This window comes from Nomascus leucogenys, chromosome 2 (genome assembly GCF_006542625.1).
Source record: "Nomascus leucogenys isolate Asia chromosome 2, Asia_NLE_v1, whole genome shotgun sequence".
Lineage (NCBI taxonomy): Eukaryota > Metazoa > Chordata > Mammalia > Primates > Hylobatidae > Nomascus > Nomascus leucogenys.
Genome location: NC_044382.1, coordinates 27,107,019 through 27,126,053, shown reverse-complemented (window position 1 = coordinate 27,126,053; position 19,035 = coordinate 27,107,019). Strand labels below are relative to the sequence as shown.

Here is a 19,035-nt window from a genome sequence, read left to right as displayed (position 1 = left end):
CACTCCTCCATCTCATTTTGTAGACTTAGGATGGGGCTAAGTAATTTGTATTTTTTAAAAAACAGCCCCAGACATTTGGGAAACTTGCCTCTAAATTAGGCTGCCCCTGAAATATGACAGTAAAAATGAAATAATTTAAGGTAAAGTTTAATTTAGCAATTTCCAAATTAACTCACTGGACCTCTCTAATAATTGGAGTTCTCCTAACAAGAGTAAATAGCCCCTAAAGAAGGAGTGACGTGGCCATCCTCAGAGGCATTGAGAATAGCCGGGCCATCTGAATAAGAGTCACTCAACAGGGGCCAGTGACTGGCAAGGGGCACCAGGGGGGTCTCAGGGGGCTAGGAATGTCTGCTTTTTGTGCCAGTTACTGGTTAGCCACCATTCGAGTTCACTTTATAAAAATTTATCAGCTGTGGCCAGGCTCATGCCTGTAATCTCAGCACTTTGGGAGGCCAAGGCAGGTTGGATCACTTGAGGTCAGGAGTTCGAGACCAGCCTGACCAACATGGTGAAACCCCATCTCTGCTAAAAATACAAAATTAGCTGGGCATGGTGGCACATGCCTGTAATCCCAGCTACTCAGGAGGCTGAGTCAGGAGAATCACTTGAATCCGAGAAGTGGAGGTTGCAATGAGCTGAGATTGCATCATTGCACTCCAGCCTGGGCAACAGAGCAAGACTCAGTCTCAAGGAAAAAAAAAAATTATCAGCTGTAACTTACAATTTATGCACTCTGTTTTTGAATTTGTCAGACACTACCAGGACAGAGTAGAGAGTGTACCAGGGATCCAACAGGGTTCTCTAATATACGCTTCCAAGAGTTTGAGCTTCTAGGAATTTTTCAAGATGCTATAATTCTCTGAGTCAATTCCCAAGACTTCAGGAGCCCCCAAATCTATAATAGTAACTAACATTTAGAGAGCTCTTAGCTTGTGCCGACTATGCTAAACACTCTACACACATCAACTCTCAGCAGCTCTGTGCGATAGGTAGCATTATACAACTCTCAGAAAGGTGGAATCATGTGTTAAGGTAACAGAGATGGAAAGTGTTAAGGCCAGGACTGGAACTCAAGCACCCCGACTCCAGAGCTCACGTGCCATACTGATAGCGATCACTACCGCTTCCTCAGGCTAAGCTTCCAAGGGTCCAAAATGATACGTTTGGCACCATTGAGCCTTGCATTTGATGGGAAGACCCTGAGGGGAGAGGATGCTGCAGGGACAGGCAGCAGCTCTGACACTGGACACGTGAGCACATGCAGGCCAACACGTGCACACATGCTGACGTTACCGTACCACTGGCGTGTTTCATCCTGCTTGGCTTGTGCCCAGGCCAACTGCTGCGGGCACTGGAGCCAAATGGGAACCAGAGAATTCTCCTCTGTGAGCTCCCTGCCCCCAGCCAGCGGAAGGATAGATGGCATTTTCCTGTTGCCTCAGGTGGTCTTGCAGGGGCCGCCCAGGAACGGAAAAAGGGGCAAGGCAGGATTTCTGTCTTTTGCAGACCCACACTGGAAAATGCTTATGACATTGCCCCTTTCAGGAAGAGATGGATTTCAGAAGATAATTTGTTAATCAATGGGTAGTGGTGGAGTGTCAGGCACTGTGATCAGCCAAGGGGGACAAAACAGGATATCTTAGCCTTCTAATCTGACTCCTTTCCTTAAATTGGTGTTCTACCTCACGGGCAGGTAGGTCTACCTAGCCAAAGCACTCTAACTTATACTCCTAACAGTTAGAGTGCTCCAATGTTTATAAAATAAAAGCCATGCTCCTGAAAATACTTTCTGAATTCTTTCTGTTTTAAAGAGATATATGGAAATATTTTCAGGTGCAATCATATATCTGGGATTTTTGCTTCAAGATAATCTGATAGGGGAAGAGTTGGTGGAGGTATAGAGGAAACAAAATTGTTGACCAGGCACAGTGGCTCAGGCTGGGTGCAGTGGCCCACGCTTGTAATCCCAGCACTTTGGGAGGTCGAGGCAGGCAGATCACTTGAGGTCAGGAGTTCAAGACCAGCCTGGGGCAACATGGTGAAACCCTGTCTCTACTAAAATACAAAAATTAGCTGGGTATGATGTCACACGCCTGTAGTCCCAGCTACATAGGAGGCTGAGGCATGAGAATCACTTGAGCCCAGGAGGTGGAGGTTGCAGTAAGCCAAGATCAATCATGTCACTGCTCTCCAACCTGGGCAACAGAATGAGGCTCCATCTCAAAAAAAAAAAACAACAAAAACCATAATTGTTGAAGCTGAGTGATAGGGCTTCTTTGCACCATTCTGTTTACTTCTGTGTATGTCTATAATTTTCCTTCAATAGTACATTATATATATGTGACATTTTTTTGAAAATGCCATGCTCCTTGGCCTGACACATACAAAAAAGAGGTAGGTTGGGGCCTTCAATGATCTGGCCCCAACCTATCTCTCAGACCATGTCTCCAGATGTTCCCCACCCAGTTTATAGGTTCCTGCACACATCTGCTGTTTTCTTTAACTGCTGCGCCTTTGCATATGTTATTTTCCCTCTGTTAAATGCCTTTCCCACTTTTCTTTCCTTATTTAACTCTCATTCAGCCTTTAAAACTGATGTTCAGTGCCAACTCCTCCAAGAGCTTCATTGAATCTATAACCCAGCTACTGTCTGTCACTCCTCTGGGTCCCCATGCCAGCCTGAGTTTGCCTGTGTTTTACCACTTACCTCGAGATATTAAACCACCCATTATGGGCCTGCCTCTATCAACTGTGAGTCTTTGGGGGTCTGACACATTGTAACTGCTCATTAAGTGTCTATTAAGATAACAGAACCGTGTGACTTACAGGGATTAGCTTAACCTTTCTGAGTCTCTATTCATGGTCTCCACACTGAAAACAATGACAACAACAAGAAGCAGTAGAGGGTGATGTGGGCAGTTGTGCAGAGTAGAAGAGAAGAAGTTTGTAAAAGGGCCTAACCTGGTGACCTGCACATAGAGGGTCTAAGTCATTGAGAATTCTCACAAATAGCTCACTGTGGAGTGCATGCCGACCCAGGCAAACTGGCTATGTGACTCTAGGCAACTAGTTTAAAAGCTATGGTTCCATCTGTAAAATGGGAGCAATGATTCTTCAAGGGAGACTTCAGAGAATTCCCAAGGGTTCTTCAAGTTGTACAGTTACAGCTATCTGTTAACTCACTGGCAATAGTGATGGAGTTGTGTGTGTGTATGTGTGTGCGTGTGTATGTGTGTGTTGGTGCATGTTGAGAGAGAGGAGTTTGATTGATGATGTTTTTGTTCCCTGGAGGGCAGCTTACAATCTAGAGATCGACCTCGTTGCTGATCCCACATTGCCTCTGGAGGATGTGGGAGCCAGCTGGCCTTCAAGACTGATCTGCCACTTACATGAAAAACAGGAACATCTCCTGAACTGGGCTAGGCAAGTGAAACAGAGGCAAGTCCAAGTTCTGCGTAGTGGTCTGGTTTTCCCCACTGCTGTGTGACCTTAGTCAAGTTACCAGACTTCCCTGGTGAGGCCTCACCGTTACCAACTGTCTGACTCAGTGATCTCTAAGGGCCCTTCCACTGGACTCTATCTATGAATGGGTTGGGGCTAATACTTAGTCCTCCAGTAAGCAGCAGTTCTCATCTATGAATTCAAAATGAAGATTCATTCATTCATTCAGCAGGTAGGCAATGAGCTTTTTTTCTGTGCCAGGCACTGTGCTGGACCCAGGCCCTAGGGCAGTGAGCAAGATAGACCCGATGGCTTATCTTAGTAGGAGAGCCAATATAAAATAAGTTACACAAATAATTAATAATTATAATTGTGACCAGTCTTAGGTCACACTTACCCACTCCAGGAGGAAGAGAGAAGAATCAATTATTTGATGACTGTGAACATAATAAATAAGGCCTTACACATTTCTTGCATTACCTTCCATGCACCCCCTCATTTCTCACATCAATCCTCTGAAGAAAGAACTATGATGATCCCCATCTTTCAAATGAGGAGCCTGAGGTTTTTAGAGAAGTTGAGGCCCAGGTCACATGGCTAATAATATCCGGGAGTTGGACCCACACTTTACTTTGTAAACCTGTCTATAAACCTCCATCATAAATGTGAGTGTTAGTACTATTAGTCCTAGAAATACTAGTATTGAGGCTCTGAGCTAGCTCAGTTTGCATTCTAGGGGCCCAGGGATCATAGGAGGCTTTTAGAGGTCACGTTCTTCCCCACTCAACATGAATCCAAAAGACAGGGTTTATCCAGGGGGTGCAGGCATGTCCCCAACCGTACCAACTCCATCTCCCCCCAGACATACACAGGCTGTCTCTAAAACTTAATGCCTGCCTGACAGCCTCTCCCACCTGGCCTTAACTGGCCAGCACCAGGCCAATGCCACAGCCTGTCATAAAGCATCTGGAAGGAGAACTTACAGGCCAAGGTGAGTTCAGTTAGCGTATGCAGGAAGCTGAGCATCAGGCTAGCTGACATCATGGATTCAGCATCTTCCTGCCAGAAGTCTAACATGTACTCTATGGAGAGCCCTGGGGGAAGACCCTAGTTTGCCTCTTACAGGGACATGGAACATTGAGCCTCTCAAGGTTCTTCATCAGCAAGATGGAGACAATCACTCCTGCTCTGTCTACCCAACAGAATGGATTCAGAAGGGATCTTGGCCGGGTGTGGTGGCTCACGCCTGTAACCCCAGCACTTTAGGGGGCCAAGGTGGAAGAATTGCTTGAGCCCAAGAGTTCAAGACCAACCTTGGCAACATAGTGAGACCCCCATCTCTACAAAAAAAATTTGTTTTTAAATTAGCCAGGTGTGGTGGTGTTTGTCTGTGGTCCTAGCTACCCAGGAGGCTGATGTGGGAGGATTGCTTGGGCCCAGGAGGTGGAAGCTGCAGTAAGCCATGAAAATGCCACTGCACTCCAGCCTGGGTGACAGAAACCCTGTCTCAAAATAAATAAATATTTAATAAATAAATAAAGGGAGGAGAGGATCTTAACAAACATCCAACTGCCTTTATTTTATACGTTCAGACATAGGCCCAGAGAGGTAAGAAACTGTCCTAGGCCACACAGCCTGTGAGTCACAGAGACATGATTAATGAAATTCCCTTCCCACTCTGCCACGCTGCCTGGATTTGAAAACTCAAAAATTTCAAAAGACCTTGCATGCTCAGCATATTCCCCAGAGCACAGGAAGCATTCAACGAGCATAAGCTGTGATAACTCTTAGTAGGGTCCTGCAAGCAAGGCATCTTCACCTGTCCAGTCTCTGCTCCCACCTGTAAAGCAGGGCTGAAGGACTAGAAGCACCTACTTCCCAGCCTGCTTTTCCACCTCCTCCTCTCCCCAGAGTCCAGGCACCAGCTCCAGATTGAGGCTGGGCACAGAGGCAGCATTTCTGAGCCCTTGGCAAACTTCTGCTCTGCCTCACTGCTCCCCATGCTGGGGCAAATGGCACTGCACCCGCTCTGAGAACTGAACTCTAGCCCAGTGGCTCTGCTCGGCGTTCCACTCTGGCTCTCCTGCCTCCAGAGATATGCATCAGATTTCTGCTTTCCCCAAGACAGGGGAACAGGGCTGTTCCCACCCCAACAACTCCAGAGCTGTCTTGGTGCCACTCAGACTCACGGTCTTTCACAGCCCTTAGAGACTATGCATGCCCCCATTCTACAGTCAGGGAAGCTGAGGTCCTAGTCTCAGCAGCCACAGGAGAACCAGGGCTGACCAGACTATCTGACTCTCCCTTAGCTGCCAGGTAGCTTTGTCTGTGATAAGGTTCCTGTGCCCACCTGGACACACACAAGAAGCCAGCAACTCTCAATTCCTGGCCCTGGCACTTCCCCCTAAAACTACAGAGGAAATCTCCTCCATGTCCTCTTAAAGGCTCATCTCCAGAAAGCTCAAGTGGGGGATTTGATTCTTGCAGGAAAAGAATCCAACTTTCCACGTGTGCAAATGTGACCTTCCTCCTCCACAAGATCACAGTCTCAGCCTTGCCCATTGCTGGGCCCCGATCCCCAGCCGCGGACTGGCTACCTCACTGGCTTCTTTCAGTGTACCTAGATGATCCAGGCCCAGATGTCCCTGTCTTCCCTCTCTGTGCCTGTTCCAGCCATCTCCTGGTTCCTTCTCTACCTTCCAGGAGCCCCCAACTCCAGCCTGCTTTGGAACCAGACTCAAGAATGGATTAACTTTGCTGCCCCCCTCCCGCATCTTCCCCTCCTCCAGCAATTCTTACCTGTGCCCTTCAGGTAGGGGAGGGTGCCCCAGAGCGGGCTGCTGGGCTGGCGCCCCTCTCACGAGGGCCAGGCTGACAGGCTCCGGAGGGAGGTGCAGAGACTCGAGCAGGAAGGCGCGCAGCCCGCAGCCGCAGCAGCCAGAGAGGCTGCTGAGAAAGTTGGAGTAGGTGTGTCCCAGCCCAGGAGAAGGAGGAGGAAAAAGGAGGTGGGAGAATTGAGGCGGATCATCCCCTCCTGCCAGCTCTCTGTCTCACGGAGAGGGAGAGAGGAAGCCAACTGGTTTGTGGCCCAGAACTCACGGTGGGGAATCGAGTCATGGAAAATGAAAGGAGCTGAGAAATCAGGCCCATCTCCACCTCCCTTCTTGGTTTCACTGAGGGATAAACTGAGGCCCTGGACAGGTAGTGTTGCCCCAGGTCACACATTCACACAGAGACCACGAGGGAACTAGAAAAGGTCACTTGGCTCTCAGAACAGTGTTCTCTCCACTCCTCCATGCTTCGGATCTGAGATTGACAACCACAGCACCCCCTTCCCCAAGGCTTTGGAGCCGGACAGATCTGGTTCGAAACCCTGGCACTGCCACCTACTAGTTCAGTAAGCTTGGGTGAGTTACTTAGTCTGAGCCTCAGTTTCCTTTTTTGAAAAGATGGGGATAATAATAGCTCCTACCTCATAAGGTTGTTATGAGAATTAAATGAGATAAAGGTTGCTAAGAAACCAGTAAGGACTTAGCTGAGAAAGTCCCCCATAAAAGGTAATTCTTATTCTTATTGTTTTCAGCTGTGACTTCCCCATACCTGACTTAACCTCTCTAAGTTTGGGCTCCCCCATCTATAAAATGGGGGTAACAAGAATACCTGCTTCATAAGGTTGTACAGATTCATGAGACCGATTATGTGTGCATCACAAAGCACGGTGAGTAATGGCTCACTGGGGTGCAGGACGCCTCGGCTTTGATGCATTTTATGAGGTGCCTCTCTGTTCCGGCTCCCCATATGATTCCACTATGCGCCCTGTGTTGAGAACCAGTGTTTTAAGGGAAAGGGAGAAGAGTTAGACAAGAATTAGCACTCCTCTCCCCTGCTACCACGTTTTTAGTTATAGAACACATTTGTTTGCTTGTTTTGCGTGTTGACGCACAGGTGAGGCCCATGTCTACCTTTTCCCAGACACCATACTAGGCCCTGGGGCCACAGAGGTAAACGAAGTAGCTCCTGCCCCACAAAGCTGAAAGCAACTCTGCAATCATTCTGTCCAATCCCCTCCCTCCCCCCAGGTCTTGAAGCCCCTCTGCAACATTCCTGGCAAATAAGTGAGTCTTTGCTTGCATACCTCTAATTACAAGGAGCTTATCACCTCTCCCAGCAATCAGTTTGAACTCTTAGCAATTCTAGTTGATGTTCAGCTGAGCAGCAACTCTTCCACCTGGTTAATAAATAAGAATTATTCATATCATTGTTAATGCTTTTATTATTATTAGCTATGTGTCCCAGGGCGAATGACTTAAATTTGCTAAGTTGTCTGTCTCCGCATTTGTTAAATGGGGTCACAGCTGTGCTGGGACCACTCAGAACAGATCTGTTTCCCCTGCCATGTGACAAAACTGAGGCCTGGTTCTGTGGCTAGGACTTAAGTGTCTAGAAGTTTAGGCTGGACCCTATGGATTAGTGAAAGCATGAAGGTTCTGGTCTTGTTGCTTATACAGGAGCAATGAGGCTTTTTGCTGTTTCCTGGCTCTCAGTGAGATGTTTATGCAGCTGCTGCCACTGTGAGTTGTGCCTTCAGGGACCTGTCACCAGCATCCAGGATGACCACAGGCATCAAGCAGGCTGCTATGGTGTGTTGCTCAAGATGTCCAGAGGGATTCCCCACCAGTAGGATTCTCTGAGGCTTCCCTCCTACAAGCTGCCTCCACCCCAGATGAGAGGCCCAGGGAGTTGCAGTGTGAGGGGAGCTACTATGATCGACTCCCAGGGAGCCTGTGATCAAGGCTAACCTGAGCAATTATCCACTTGGCTGATTGCCACCCAAGCCTCCAAGTTTGGTCCAATTAGGCATTAACCAGAGGAATTGTGGTGGGGCAGCCCCACGGGCCCTTTGATTAGTCATGTGCAGAGTGGCAGGCGACTGTCTTCCCTCGGGGGCCCTCACTGGGGCCAAGGCTGGGCTCCAGTGAGACTGGTGGGTCTTCAAGCCTCCAGTCTCCTGTACAACAGGGAAATTGACTCCTAGTGCCCTCCAAGCATGCTCAGAAACTTCTCATTCCCTGATATCTAAAATTCTCTCTCTTCCTGCTGAAATTGTACCTCTCTGTCTTGGTATAGCTCATATTCGACTCCCCTTTGTGAGCACATCCTGACCAAGCCGCTGACCTGACCAAGAAGTAATAATAATAATAATCATAGGCTGGGCGCAGTGGCTCACACCTGTAATCCCAGCACTTTGAGAGGCTGAGGCGGGTGGATCATGAGGTCAGGAGATCGAGACCATCTTGGCCAACATGGTGAACTCCTGTCTCTACTAAAAATACAGAAAATTAGCTGGGTGTGGTGCCGTGTGCCTGTAATCCCAGCTACTCAGGAGGCTAAGCAGGAGAATCCCTTGAACCCAGAGTGTGGAGGTTACAGTGAGCCAAGATCACGCCACTGCACTCTAGCCTGGTGACAGAGCAAGACTCCGTCTCAAATAATAATAATAATAATAATAACAACAACAACAACAGCTCATCGTTTTGTCAGCACTCTGCAGGAATTATCTAATTTCTCTGAATACCACCACAATGGATTAGGTGCTATTATCATTCTGTGTTTCAGATGAAGAAACTGAAGCTCAGAAAAGCTTTAATTACTTGGCCAAGGTCATTGGTCTAGACTAAGCTAAGATCCAAGCCCCGGTCTGTCTGAATCCCTTAACCCAGCATTTTGTGCACTGCCTGGGTCTCCCCTCTCCTCACAACCCCTGTGTGACCCTGGCGTTGCATGTGCCTCTCTTCACTTTAACTCCCTCCCTACTCTATTGGAAGTTCCTCAGGGATGGGTCTATGTCTAACTCAGTGGTTAATCAAGGCTGCACATTGGCATCACCTGGGAAGCCCAGGCCCCAGACCCAAACCAATTACATCAGACTCCCTGTGGGTGGGACCCAGGTATCAGTATTCATAACTGATTCTGAAGCCCCTTCCTGGACCTCAGCGTCCCTCTTTCAATAAAGGAGGTATTGAACTCTGATCTTTAACATCCACCTCTAACATTCTAGAGTTCTAAAGTTTTTACAGGGGTGTTGTAGGCTTCTAAAGAAAGAACTAGACGAGTCATGTCCATTTCCCCTATTTGCCTGGGGAAAGCTGTCTTCTTCCCTATGAACTGGGTGAGCTCTTTCTCCCTCCCTCCTGGGCTTTTCTTTCTAGAGCAATACGGCCACACTCACCTAATGAGCAATGATGTAAATGAGGGGACAGAGCAGAGGGCACTCTGACCAGGTAGCAGATTTCAGGGTGCCCATAAAGTCTGGAAGCATAGACCGTATTATTTTAATTTTTAAGACTGAACCCCCTTGACTCCTTCTGGGGCAGGCTAAATGCTCAGATTTGTTCAGTGCAAACCAAACACAAATCATCAGAGGAGGCATGTCACGGATGCATGTACAGGGTTGGCTGACCAACTGTCCCAGTTGGCCTGGGACTGAGGGGTTTCCCAGGATGCAGAACTTTCAATAACTGTGACAGTCCCAAGAAAACCAGAATGGCTGGTCACCCTAGTTGAGGGAACTGCTGCATGACTGCACCGCATGAGTAGCATACACAAGGCAGGTGCCAAGTGAGTGTCGTCCACCTTAGAAGACCAGTCTCGAGAGAGGATTCAGCCCACTGGGGACAGTTGGCTGATGGACTGGTTACATTGCGACACGTTCAGTGACTATGAAGTGCAAACTGTTCTTCCAGGTTGAGGCCCCTTCCTTTACACTGCATTCTCCTTGGGGAAGGTCATAGAGCAGGATGAGAATGGAGCTGGGAGACAGGAACAAAGCAGAGACCCTGAAGCCTGGTCTTTGGGCAGAAAAGCCTCTAGAGGCCTGACTGTCAAAGGGACATGATGCCTTTAAGGAGGATGAAATCATCGGGGGATGAGGCCACCTGGCTCTGCAGCCAGGGCTGCTGCCGAAAAGGAGAAGCAGAAGGTGGAAGGTAGGTGGGCCGTGGGGGCCGGGCTTGGGATGGCAGCTCTGTGGCTGACAGACGGAACTCAGCAGGATTGGGAACGGCCAGCCCTGGCATTGCCTGGGGTGCCCGGGAATGTAATCAAACACTCAGCAGACCTGCTGGCCATAGGCATCTGGGCACCACCGGGCTCTCCAGCTCATCCTGACCCCCAGCCGGCAGTTCTGACAGGCTCCTACCAGTAGAAGCGTCCGGCCTTGTTGGCCAGGTCTGTGGGCATGAGCTCATCTGCTGCCAGCCCAGTCCTCAGTCGGCCTGGCCCAGGCTGCTGCTGGTGGGTGGGGCTCCAGGGTGAGTGCACTGGAGCTGGGCTGGCTGGTTCAATGGCCTTGGTTAGGTCTCCCCAGTGGGACGCCACTCTGAAGACTTGAAACAGAACCTCTGATGTTATCCCCACCCTTACCTGCCCTGAGACTTGCAGCTCTGATGTGGCCATGGCCCAGGGAACCAGTACCCCCTCCTTGTCCCTTTCTTCATAACCATGAACTGTATTTCCAGCATCATCTCCCATTTTTCACGATTGCATAGTAATAATAACAATAACAATATTTGCAGTAATAATGACAATATTTGTTCTAATTTATTATGTACTAAGCTGAGCATCATCTCATTTAATCCTGAAATTGATCTTCCCTATGAGGCCTTAGATTGGTGCAAAAGTAATTGCGGTTTTTGCCATTGAAAATAATAATACTATTATTATCATTCTCATTTTGCAGAGGATGGAACTCAGAGTCCGAGAGATTTAAGTGACTTGTCTAAGTTTATCATACCTTTAAATGGTAGAGCTAGGATTTGAACTAAGTCTATCTGGCTTCAAGATATATGTTCTTAGCCACCACTGTTAGGCTACAGTCCAACCAAATCACAGGATTTGGATTCATGGACATGCCACTTGCACTTGTAGATAGACCCACACTTGATTCCTACTCTGCTGTCTCTGTCTTGCAAATCTCAATCACTTTTGAATAAGGTTCCCCATATTTTCATTCTGCATTGAGCCCTTCAAATTATGTAGCTAGTTCTGCAAATCAGCTAGCCTGTGGGTCCCCAGCTACAGCCTATCACCCTCTAATGCCTATGCTGTCTCTCTGCCTAGACTGTCTTTCACTCACACCTACCAGGTTCATCATAAGATCGTCTGCTCAGGACCATCTCTATGAATTACTAGAGGTTTCCTGCCATCGTGGAGCACAGATTGCTCTGTTCAGGCCTCACAGTGAAATCAGGACAAGATGTTCCTGTGTAGTCCTCATTCCCTTGCTGCGCTTGTCAGGGAAGCGGAGCAAAGGGTAAAGTTTGAACTTGAAGTTGGGCAGATCTGGATTCAAACCCAGCTCTGCAGCTGTGTGGCCTTGGATAAGCAATTAAAACTCTCTGAGGAGTTTCCTCATCTGCCAAATAGAGATGATAACAGTTCTTATCTTGCATAGGTTATCATGAGGATTACATAAGGTGATGAATTGGTGGTACTACACTAAGCACCATGCCTAGGGCCAAAAAGTGGAAGCTTCCTGGATCCATTTGGTGTCTAATTTATCTGTAGATTTCCCATAGCTCTTTGCACAGTGCTGATGATATGTGATGGGGCAGAGGATTTATAGATGCAAAATTGCTTTGGAGGTGCCAAAATACCACCTGTGTAGAGGAGTAGGACATGATTTTATGTGAAGAAACTGAGGCCTAACAAGACATCCCAGCCTGTTCAGAGCCCTACAGCCCTCCCTTGGTGGGGGCTTGGCTTCCGCAGGTCACCTCAAGGCCAGTAGAGCAGGGGCCCTCATGGGCAAGAGTCTGCTCTCTGCTGCCTGAATTCCTGAGGCAGCTCTGACAGCTGGACTGGCCGTGTCTCCCTGGGCAGCCACATTCCAGACATTCTGCCCAGGCTAGGAAGAGGCTGGCCCTGAGGGGAGAGACCGTGGGGAGCCCCAACCTAGACAGAGACAGCCAGAAGAGAGGCAGGGGTCTCCTGGGGAGTGGGGATTACTGGGCCACTCCAAACTCTCCTCACAGGCCAGGCCTCAGTCCCACCCAAGGCCCACAGTGCAGGGAGGATTGCTCAGGGAAAAGAGACTCAGTAGCCCAGTGGTTCTCTAACTTCAGAGTTTGTAGGAATCATCCGTGGAGGTGGGAGACTTGGAGATGTTGAAAAATGCACATTCCAGGCCCCATGCGCATTATGAAGGGGCCCAGGATTCTGAGTTTTATTACTTTTTTGATTGACAAAAAGTATACATTTATGGTGTACAACATGTCATTTTGAAATATGTTGTATTTTTAATTGAGCCTCCAAGAGGATGCTGAACCAGGTTTGGGAGACTGATTCAATCCACTGTATGGATGAGGAAGCTGAGGTTAGGAGAGGGAAGGAGATTGCCCCAGGTCACCCAGCAACGAGGCTGTCAGGGTAGAGTCTGTGTGGTTCTCTCTGAGCCACTGCCCCTGCTGGAAACAGGAAGGAGCCTCAGGAGGAGGTCTGGGAACAGAGCAGCTCAAAGAAAAGTTGAGAAGATGAGCAGTGTTTGCCTTCCCCTTCTTCTCCCTTCCTGCCCCATCATTATCCCTGTTCCCCCAGCCAGAAACTGCTAACTGGACTAACTCAGCAGTGCACAGAGCCCTAGACCCCTCACACTCTGGTTGTGGACATCCACCACCCACCTCTCCTAGTGAGCTTCCTTTCTTGTCATTGCATGCAAGAGAATACACCATCTTGGAGTAAAATATCCTAGGATCAAACTCCGTCTTATTCACCACACTATGCTGTGTGGTCTTGGGCAAGTTCCTTACCCTCTCTGACCCTCAAATTGCTCTTTTTTACGATAAGAGGTTGGACTAGACCAGCTTTTCTTAAAGTGATCATCTCCACAGAAGCACTCCAAAGAAGCACCCAGAAACTTTGCTATGATGCAGATTCTTGGACCTCCAGCCAGACAAAATAGATGAAAATTTTTGAAGAAATCTGAACTTTAAAAAAATGTATTTACACAAATAATACATGATACCTTTTCCTAATCAAAATAATGAAACATTACATTTAAGGCTAAAGCCCTCTCTGCCATCACTACCAATACCCTTTCTAAAGACAGCCAATATAATCATTTTGGTATGTAATCTTTCTAAATATTTACATTCATATATAAATATACCAGGGGGAAATATACGGAAATGGGTTGGTTGTGGCAAGGGGGGGTTGCTGAATAACATCTTATGCGTCATTTTGCAACTTTTTATTGTACTCTACAGTGTGTCTTAAGGTCTCTATCATGGAGTACACAGAGATCTACCCATGCTTTGAGCTTCCCAGGTTATTCTGGGGCTCATTCAAGTTTAAGAACCGCTGTGCTTGATAAACTGACATCTTTGGAGTCTCTGCTTTTAACAAACAGAGGGCAAAATCAGCAAGCTATTTCCCAAGAGCGAGGGAAAGCCTGGCTTGATTGGAGTATCCTCGGCACTTGCACATGGACTTCATGGCTCAGATATCCCCTGTCAAAGGTATGGTTCCCCAAGATCCAGCTGGGGCACCTCCACTTACCTTCTTTTAGCACTCTCAGGGCCACTCCTTCCATCCCTTGCCAGCCCCTGGTCATCCTGATGTGATCCATGCAGGTGAGAGCTGACTCAGGCTCTCTCTGCCACCCGGAAACTGGCTTTCTGTGGCTCTTGATGGGGCCTGACTGGTTTGACTTGGTGCGGCAGCTGTGGTTTCCCAATACCTCCTCTCTGGGGATCTTCAGGCACACACCATCTGGCTCTGTGAGGGCTTAGGAACTATCTGGGTGCAGAGAGGTGGTATTCTCCTCACTGTCATCAGGCTGTCCTTTTCTGGGTTTCCCACCCTCCTCTGTAAAATGTTGTTTTCACTAATCTCTGTGCCTAGCAAGAGCATCTAGCAAACATATGTATGCAAGATTTGTTGAAAGAATAAAAGTTGTAAAGTTCCTTCCACCTCCTAAGGACTGTGAATTTAAGCCCTCTATTGTGAGCAAAATGCTTGCCATTGTGTGTAGCCCTAGACTGGAAACTGAGGAAGGAATGAAACTCTTGAAAACATATTGTCCTTGCCCTTGAGTTGCAAACAGTCTAGTTGGGGGTCCAGTCATCCACCCAGTGAGTATTTCCCTGGAGTCTGACATAGGGCAGGAATGGAGCCAGATCATGGCAGTCAAGGAAGGACAAAAGGTCCACTCACAATCAATCAAAGAAAAACGCGGCCCAGGAGACAGCAGAGACCTTAGTCACATAGACTAAGGGTCCTGCAAAAAGGCCAGAGGAGAAAGCATTCAGTGGGGGCTGGAGTAGTCAGGAAAGATGAGCTAGATGGAGCGTGGGGCCAGGAGGTACAAGTAGAGAGAGTGCATGGCACATGGCAGGCTCTGGGTAAATGTTTGCCAAATTGAATAGGCAGATTTTTATAGAGACCAAGTCATAATAAATGAATACACAGAAATAGATGAATGTATTAAATAGATGACAGATATAAGCAGATGTGCAGATTAATGGACACAAGGATGGATGGACTGATGGATGGATGGATGGATGGATGGATGGATGGATGATGAACAAATTGCTGGGCAAACAAAGAGACAGATAATCTTGGTCCAGGTTTATCTGGTTTTGGCCCAGACATCCACGTCTGAATTTGGCCCTTCTGCTTACTGACTCTTACTGGCCATGTGATAATATGGATTTTGTGCTGAAAAACAGAGATAACCAGTCCAGCCTGCCACCCCAGGAAATTATGAGAATCACCTGAAATAGCAGATGGTAGGGAGTTCTGCACAGAGCTGTATGCCATTGTCAGAGGACAGTGGTTATAAACACATTTAAACAACATCTCAGTCCTAGATACACACCAACAGGACAATGCAAGGGATTCAGAGCTGGTAATATGAAGTGTGACTTTTAGAGGAATAGGATGTAGGAGCTGGAATTTATATTATACAACAGTAGGTCCTACTCCATCAAATAACAGTTGAGAAAGCTGAGGGCCTAATATTTTGGGGCTGCTTGAAGTCAGCATCTGGCTTACTCACTTTATCTTGCCATTCAAACCATGCCGTTCCTCCCTGATACCACACCTTCTGCTATGATGCTCAACGCTGGCTTCCTTCTTTAGAATCACCTTGATAAACCAGCTTCAGGGTTCAGATCTAGAGCCCACCTATATTGGAATCACTTGGATGCTGCTATCATTTAAATGTTTGTGTCCTCTCCGAAATTCTTGTTGAAACTTAATCCTCCATGCAACTATACTAAGAGATGGGCCCTTTAGGAGTTGATTAGGCCAAGAAGATTCCACCCTCATGAATGGGATTAGTGCCCTTGTGAAAGGGCTGTAGGGAAATAGCTAGGCCCTTTTTCCCTTCCATCTCTTCTGCTATGTGGGGACACAGCATTCATCCTCTCCAGAGGATGCAACAACAAGTTGTCATCTCAGAAGCAGACACCTTGCCAGACCCTGAACTTGCCTGGCACCTTCATCTTAGACTTCCCAGTCTCCAGAACTGTGAGAAATAATTTCTGTTCTTTATAAATTACCCAGTCTCAGGTATTTTGTCATAGGAGCAGGAAAAGACTAAGACAGATGCCTACTGACAAAGGCAAATTCTGGGGTTCTACCTCAGTCCCCTAAATCAGAGTACTTTGATGTGCCCAGATTGAGGCTGTCTGGCTTGGTGCTTTGCACACAGTGATTGTTCCATAAACATCTGTTTGTTTTGCAGCTGATGTTGCTTGCCCACATTTACTGGTTGGCATCTGACAAGGTTGAGATTTGAACCCAGCTCTCCATCTCACTATTGCAAGGCCCCTGTCAGTGCCTCTTGGCCAGGGGCAAGAAAATAACTTCAATGACCTCTCCATAGCCCTTGGCCCTAAGATTTCAGACTCCTCAGCAGCTCCCAGACACAAGCCACTCAAATTGCCTGAGAATTTTGAGCTAAGCCCTCCAGCTTTCACCAGGCTTCTGTGGGGATCCTCGCAGAACCTGGGGATAAAGGAGGCCTAATGGAGATAAGTGGTTCCTGTTCTCCTCCCATCTGGCTGCTGCCCAGATGGGGCCACTTAATGCCTATGCTGAAGTCCCAGGCACGAAGGTGTGGGCTATGTCGGTGAAGTCGAGCTGCTAATTACCCACAGAAATCCCCCGGTAGTTCAGAGCAGTTGTTCTCATCCCTTGGTGCTCATTGGAATCATCTGTGGAGCTTTAGAAATTACTGATACCTGGGCCCACCCCCAGAGATTCTGAATTAATTGGGATAAGATACAAGCCTGGGCATCAGATTGTTAAAACTCCCCAGTTGATGCCATTGTGGAGCGGAGGATCCTTGCCTAGGGGCTTGCTGTGTTTTCCAGCTGAAGTCCCAAGCATAGAATCCCCATTTCCCAGATGGAAACAATGCACCCAGCCCCCAGGCACCCAAGCCCACTTCATACATATGTAAAGCCATAAGCCATACAGCTAACAAGTCCACTCTTGAGGATATACCCAAGGGAAGAGTGCTTAGCAACATGACAACATGCTCCAAAGCACATATTCTGTTAGGTTCTCTAAAAGCCACCGAAACCAACCCCACCTAACTTAAGCAAAAGGGAGATTTAATGAACAGCCATGGGTGACATGGAGAATAAAAGACAGCATAGGGCTCATAGTTAGGAAAGAACCAGGAACAACACATGTGCAATCTGCTCAGGTGATCACCCATTACCACCAGAAAGATGCACCGGAGTTGGTCCTCTCAAGATCCAGATTTGTGAAAGAGGGGTTAGGCTGCCTAAGCTTGGGTCCCATGCAGGGCTGTGAGGAGAGTGAGGCTGACCAGGCATTTGCTGACCCTGAAAATGAGTGCCCTCTTATATTTTGCTCCACAGGTGCTTTGGACACCATACTTGCCCCACCGTAGTGCTGGTCCTGATCCAACTTAGAAGGCACCTGAAGTGACAGCCCACTGAGACTGCATCAGGTGGCAGCTGGTGCCTCCCCAAAGGATGACTGGCGACTGTTAGCAGAAGGAGCAGAATGGATGCCAGACAGGTGAAAATACAGGTGCCCAATCCCTGAGGCTTTAGTGTAGAGTAGTTAATAACATGACTCTGGAGTTGGATGAATCTGGACTAAATCCAGGGTCTCTTCTCAATAGCTACTTGATTGGGACAAAGCAGCTTCCTTCTCTGAACCTCAGTGTGTTTATCTACAAAACAGTACTAACAACGGTAGCATATGTTGAGCTCTGTCTTCTGGATCTTCATTCCTTACCCTTGTCCTTACATCAGTGTGCCCCAAACTTCCCACCAAGGGCACTTAATTGCAAAAGAGAGTGGACTTGGTTTTCTGGGGGGCTGGGAGCAGAGCCTGAAACCACAGACAGCAGCCACAGCATTTCCTTTGACATGCACATAAGCCATACAGCCAGCAAGTCCACTCTTGAGGAGATACCCAAGGGAAAAGTGCCTATGTCCACAAAAAGACATGCATAGGAATGTTTATAGCATTGCTATTCATAAAATCCAACAACTGGACACAACCCAAATGTCCTTTAATGGTAGAGTAGGTAAATTTAGCAATACTACAGAACCATGAAAAATAGCAAGCTACTGCTATACATGATGATATGGAGGAATCTCAGATAAAATCTTGAGAAAAGGAAGCCAGACTCAAAATGGCATATGCTGTATAATTCCATGAATGTGAAGTTCAAGAACAGATAAAACTGATTCAGGTGACAGCAGAAAGAATAGTGTTTACCTTGAAAGGTAGAGATGTATATCAATTGGAAGGGGACATGAATGCAAATGTATGTCAAAATTCATTCAACTGTGCTATTAAGATTAGGGAGCTTGGCCGGGTGCAGTGTCATGCCTGTAATCCCAGCAATTTGGGAGGTCGAGGTGGGCAGATCACTTGAGCTCAGGAGTTTGAGACCAGCCTGGGCAACATAGTAAGACCCTGTCTCTACTAAAAATACAAAAAATTAGCTGGGCATGGTGGTGTATGCCTGTGGTCCCAGATATTCAAGAGGCCGAGGAGGGAGCATCGCTTGAGCCTGGAGGATGGAGGTTTGCAGTGAGCCAAGATCGCGCCACTGCACTCCATCCTGGGTGACAGAGTGAGACCCTATCTCAAAAAAAAAAAAAAATAGTGTGCTCTACTGTATATCATACCAAAATTTTTTAAAAAGAGGAAATTATTGTTAAGACAAGCACAACCGTGTTTGAATGAATTTTACAGTTCATTCAAACACGATTGTGCTTGTCTTAACAATAATTTCCTCTTAAATGTTCAAGTAAAATGGATTCTCCTGGACTACAAGTCTTGCTTCTCCAGTGAATTTCAGTCCCCATATCCCTTCTCCTCAATCCTCACCTCCCTGGGCAGGCACACTTCCTAGTTTGAGAAGCTTTCCTGTCACTTAAATTTGAACCATCTCCACAAACACCTAAAGCTGAGAGTCACAAACTAATGCTCCATGAACCATAATTGACCTCCTCCTATTCTATTTGACTCACTCTATTTTTTTAATTGAAAAAAAAATTATTCATTGCCAACATTTTAAATTTGAGAGTTTTCACA

At 47.4% G+C, this 19,035-nt stretch overlaps 1 protein-coding gene across 3 annotated transcripts in view; it reads right to left on the bottom strand.

The window, feature by feature from the left end:
* The window catches only part of FAT2 (FAT atypical cadherin 2), an 86,257-nt gene extending 79,657 nt beyond the window's left edge, over positions 1-6,600 (bottom strand). The window contains exon 1 of one of the 3 annotated variants that reach the window (XM_030826266.1): positions 6,244-6,600. The gene's annotated coding sequence lies outside the window, so the exon portion shown is untranslated. The remainder of the gene's footprint in view (positions 1-6,243) is intronic. The other 2 variants (XM_030826261.1, XM_030826257.1) reach the window with 2 other exon arrangements.
* Between the last annotated feature and the right edge of the window lie 12,435 nt (positions 6,601-19,035).